At 35.3% G+C, this 6,036-nt stretch overlaps 1 long non-coding RNA gene across 1 annotated transcript; it reads right to left on the reverse strand.

The window, feature by feature from the left end:
* Window positions 1-615: 615 nt before the first annotated feature.
* Window positions 616-5,589, reverse strand: LOC147831478 (uncharacterized). Its single transcript, XR_015521637.1, has 3 exons — window positions 4,397-5,589; window positions 4,188-4,324; window positions 616-3,110 (listed from the first exon to the last, which is right to left on the reverse strand). It is a non-coding gene; the product is annotated as an uncharacterized LOC147831478 (long non-coding RNA).
* Window positions 5,590-6,036: the final 447 nt, after the last annotated feature.

Genomic DNA, 6,036 nt, shown 5'->3' on the forward strand with positions numbered 1-6,036 from the left:
ATTGAAATTCATGACCGACTATTTTTTTTTTCTTGGGTTTACAAGAACTTTAATATGATACGATTAATGTTAACTGCTAATGTCTAAGTGCATTGTAACTATGTTACCTCCAAATGTCATCCAGGTGCATCTTTATAGGTTTTCTTGGTTGCATTAATTAAAAAGTTTAAAGTAGGTTAAGATATTACATAGTTAAAAAATTTCACCTTAAAATATAGCTTTGTTTCGGTGTAGGTTTTTTTGATGGGCATCTCTTGCCTTTTAGCAAGGCAGAGGCTAGAGATATCCACCATGTTAGAATTTGTCATGTATTAAGAAACATCCATTATAATCAGTTCAGATATTAAAATATATTACATTATACTATAATATTCTAGATGGAGTTCCATCTCAAAATTCACATCATCAAGAAACCACAATGTCTTTATTCAGTATAAAAACCATGATTATGAAATACTGATTGGACCTGCTGCTGAGGACTGAGGTAATCAGCTTTAGTTAACTTCTGAGGCATAACTTTAATGTTATTTGCATCGTGTTTACATTCAATCACCATTGTGGAGTTATTTTTGATTTGTTAACGTAAAATCATTCAAAAGAATACAAACACACAGATTCCAGTCATAATACAATTAGTATTTTATTTATTGACATATGAACACATGAGACATGAAGATAGACCAACTTCAGTTTAAGGCAGTTTTTTTTTTTTTTTTGGTATGAAACTGGCTTATCGAATCCCTTCAGCTTAAAATGACTGTCTTTTAAGGCACCAAGATGACAAAATCCTTCTTTTGGCAGTCGAACAAATTGGTTATACTCAAGCAATATGAAAAACAATAAAAAGTGCACTTGGCCTAGTGTTGTACACATATTTTGACACTTTGGTGTTAAGCAAGAAAACATTTGAAATGCACATTTAATGAAAAAATCAATACAAAAGACATGCACTGATAATTTCACATCTTTTCCAAGGCTCAACAGATGTGATGTAAACTGTAGTAAATTGCACAGCTCTCCTACAGTATGCTGGTCAAATGAGCCTGAAAACAGTCCAGGGAAAATTGTAAAGCCAAATACAAAATACAAGTAAATAATGCAACACAAAACATAAAGACAACATTATTTTCATGGCAAAGCAAACTTTAAACAACCTCCTTGACAGAAAAAAAATACAACTAAAATAAGGTAGCATGTAACAATATACTACCAGACCACACACAAAAAAAGAGAAAAGGCATCCTGTGCGACTGTGCTTTTTCTACCAGTACTGTTTTTCTGTGCATTTATTTTTGACTTATTTATTTAAAAGTGATAGACTGAGAATATAAATGTGATATTCTAATGGTTAAGCCTTAAAGTCTTTTTTAATGTAAAAAAGAAACAAAACCATTAAGAAAACACCTTAAATAAACCATAATTAGTCAAAATAAGACAAGAAAAACAATACCATCGAAAGCACACACAGTACCATTAAGAGTTACTGTAATATACAGTGTAGTGCAAGTTGTATACAAAACTGTAATATATTACAGATCATTTGATACGTTTAAAGTAATCCCTTAGCTTACAATGCATTACAGTTCCAAAGCTAATGTTCTACATTAACATTCTTTCATTCATTTAGCAAACCTACAAGTCAGGATAAAAGCAGCACTTCAAAATCATCCATCTAACCATCCATTCCATTTAAACCTAAAATACTTAAGATTGAAAGGAAAATACAAGTATTGATCCAACATTCAGTGTAAAATATTGCAATCGCTTAAAACTGAGCAGTAATGCATTACAATACTGTTACAGCTAAAGTTAACTAGTAACTATAATGCATTACTTTAATGCGTTGATCTCAACACTGGAAGCACATTATTCAACGATATAATAATTAAATGTGCAGACAGAATGTCTTCACGAACTGAGGTAGTGCTTCCACAATCACATTCTTTGTTCTAAATTCGTTCAGATTTGCTCTGTACGAATTGTTCTGTTCCTGTGATGAGATGTAGCTAAACTTTAGGAGAAAAGATATTGCCTTGTATACTTTCTGTGGGTTTATTAACTCTAGCAGTGGTCATTTTGACAGCAAATACTGATTTAGTTTTAGTCTTTTGAACAAAACGCCATTTAGTCTGTGTTAGCAAATGCAAGACTATTGATGAAATATAGCATAACACTATATGACAACACTTCAGATGACTGATCTAGAGCCTACATCTAATCAATCTGTCAGATTCTGGAGTGCATTTTACAGCTCGAAAGAAAATTATAATTAATGATCATAAATAAAGCAAATACATTTATAGACATCTTATAAGTATATAATTTCACTCACTTGGGAAATGGAGGCCATGAGACCATAACCTTATATAAACGAAACAGATGAGTTATAAAAAAATTCACCCCCTCACAGTTGTCATGAAGTGTAATATTAGCTTTATACACCAAAATTGTTCTTTGTACCAGGCTGTAAACACCTTGTTTTCTGTTGTACAGTTGGCCATTTTAACAGGGGGTACAATAGAAATCTGTTCTATTATGGAGCCGGGACTAGCAGAATTTCGATGAATTGCAGTTTACTTCCGTATTTGCTTCACAAGGTAGAGCAGAAGGTTGCCACTAGGCTCAATCCTCTCCTGTGGCTCTTGGCCCCGCCCACACTTATCACTGCTACCAAGCTGACCAATCACAGAGCATGCTTGATATTGATACCAGTGTAGACCATGGTGAACTGTATGCGACTGTACGGAGGCTATGCTAGACCATATGCTTGCACTCGACATAGTATAAATCAGCCTTTAACTTTTCCCTACAGCTCACTCCAACCACTGTGATTACATAAACAATATTTGGTCTGCCTTACAAAAAGACAACAGGGTTATTGCACTATTTTAAAAGTAAAATTTAATGCTTTTTAAGACCTTTTTAAGACCTCAACAAATATAATTTAAGTTTTTTAAATATAATTTAAAATGTTCATAATTTCTTTGTAATAGGCTACTCAATTTAATGTCCTTGTTAGATTTAAATGAACTGTGCCTCGTCACAAGATGGATAACCCACAGTACCTATCGTTTGAGTGTCTGGTGGTGAAATTAAACTGTTATAGCTGACTAGGGTTGTAACAATATACCGGTATGACGGTTTACCACGATTTGAACGTGCACGATTATCATACCATGAACAATTGCATATCAACGGTTTTAACCCTTAAAGACCGAGACAGCCGCCCGCGGCTAAAAATAAGTATTGCTCTTAAATGTTTAATAACTTTTGATCCGCTGATCCGATTCATACAATTCAAAGATTGGCATAAAGAAGAGAATCTCAGCTTGCTTTCCAGTGCTGTATCACATAACATTCGCGGACTTTCAGAGGCTCCGGAATCAGTGCGGTTACGTCATCAACATTTGACAACGCTGATTTGACAAAGAAACGCTCGTCACTGTGTCTCCGGACAAATCAGACATGATACATTGATGCATTGTCCCTACTCCATGCCCAGATTGGTTCAAACTCGCTATATCACAACCAATAAGCATAGGTTTCGCTTTTGTTTGTGGACTAAGCTTTTTGAGCAACACGGAATGAGAGATAGGCATACATTTATGCGCGGCTAAATAAAACGCAAAAAAAAAAGTTTTGCATGAAATAATTCTCATACTAAGTACTTTTGCATGCACAGCAGCACAGAAACATGACAAAACAGTGACACAGCAAAGACGAACTGCTGCTCTTGCTGTTTTCAAAAGACGCAAATGAAGATGCAGCTGTTTGTCTGCATTGCAGACAGCCATATCCAAATCCATATCCACAGACAACCATTTCCATGCTGGCACATAAAACCTAAGGATGTTCCATATTGAATCTAGTTTCGTTATGTATCTATTTATAGTATAGTAAATATTTATATCTATTTTTTACTGAGGATTTGCACCATGTTTATTTGGACTTTATTTGGACTTTGACACATTATTTATTATTTTCTTATTTTTATTTGTTCATTGTAAGTGGTGTTGTTTATAGTAACTAAAAATATATTATTTGGAAAAAGTCAAATTTGCTTCACTGTTCTATTATTTTGTAACATTTGTAACATACCGTATACCGCGAAACCGTCAAACCGTGGTATTGTTTTAGACGATTATCATACCGTGAAAAATTCATACCGTTACAACCCTATAGCTGACTGTGAGGGGGCGTCTGAACTAGAGCTGTAATCGGGCCATAAAAGTTAGGCCCGACAGGGCCCGAGCCTGACAAGTACTTATTGAATGACAGCTTTTAAAAAGCGACATTTGTCAATTATGCACATGCACACAGCTCTCTTGTCTTTTTTCATTAATGAGTCATTTATATGTGTTAACATTACTAAATCATAACATAGGCTATAGGCCACTTGGAAATTGGAACAAAAAAATAAAATAAATCTTCTGTAACATCTCAGCACTCTAAAGAGTCCCAGGTACATACACTTAGCCTTTAAATTGGCCAACACACCAATAAAAATAAGTCTTAAATTAAATTAAAATACAAGATTAATAATGACTGGTATTTGGCAATGAATATTAAAAGATTAATGCCAGCATTAGCCAATATACTCTGTCTGCATTATGATTTTATTATTACATTTTAATATTTAGTTATAATTTGAAAATTCTTTGCTCATCAAGATTAGGCTACATGTTTTTGTGGAGGAACATTATTAAATCCCTTGTAAATGGCTTTAGTGCAGTCCTGAGCTCACTGAGCAGCACAGAACACTCTTTCACTGCTGCTGATACTGGCCGGGATGCACTACTGTTCTGGCTAATTTAGCATGTTTTGGGTAGAATTGTTTGTTCATCTTTCACCAGTCAAGAACATACATTTCATCGTCCCTGTCAGCTCGCTGTACATAACTGTTTAGTGCTCTACCGTAATACGCAGTGTATGAGCGACCGCCAAAATACCTTGGCAGCGAAAATGACCGCGGTCAAAATTAGCTTTTTTTGATATCTCCGTCATCATTTGTTTCACCTTTAAATTTCCCGCTAATCGAAATGCATCACATGACTGTTCATTTATGGCACAAGCCCAAGCACGGATCGACCCCGTCTAAAAGGATAGAAATTAAGTCTGTCGGGTTCGGGCAAAGATCTTCCACTCTAGACTTAGTAACATTGTTAGGTCTAGCTGCAAACAATGCAGGGATTAAACTGGACCTGCTATGACTAGCTGCCGCAACCTACCGCTGCTGCTTTCCTAATTTCAATTGCGACTCCATGGCTTTAAGCCCCATGGTCCCTGACGAAAAGGTCTTTTTGCAGAATTTACACATTGCCTCATTGCCACGTCGTTAAAATTTGTACTTTCCCATCTTTTCATTTTGAACCTCACCTTGACAACCGCATAATGACAGCACACAGGTGCAGACCGATATAAACGTCTGTAGCCAACCTACCATAATAAGCTAATAAATCACAGAGACTGTCATTTCTCTCCTGTTTTACACATTCTAAAATGATCTACTATTAGATGTTTTACGGTGGACCACTGTGCTTCCCTATCATCATTAAGCACACCGGCTGAAAATGTAGTACCTACAGCCACTTAACAGTAAATTTAGGACAATTTAAGACCTTAATTTCCCAGATTTTATATTAAGACATTTTAATACTTTTTAAGGACCCGTGGGAACCCTGGACAATATAAACATTTATGTGATGTATTTAATATAAATACATTTGATTATGCAACCTCTTTAAGAGGAATAAAAATGTAACCATGATTTCCCTACAATAGACAGGAATGAGAAATGCTTTGACGTAATATAAAAAGGCTGTTGTGATGACTAAACTCTGGGATTTCAAAAATTTTTTTGAAAATAGCGATAAGAACTAACTGTGATGTCTGAGGGCTCTGAGACCCATTTAGATTTAAGTTCTACATTGAAAAAGGTGATGTAGAATAATTAGGGACCGAGCACCGAAACGGTGCGTAGGCCCTATTGGAATTGCTCTGTTTATTAGGGACCGAGCACCGAAACGGTGCGTAGGC

This window comes from Danio rerio, chromosome 22, assembly GCF_052040795.2.
Source record: "Danio rerio strain M-AB ecotype USA chromosome 22, GRCz13ab, whole genome shotgun sequence".
NCBI classification, from domain to species: domain Eukaryota; kingdom Metazoa; phylum Chordata; class Actinopteri; order Cypriniformes; family Danionidae; genus Danio; species Danio rerio.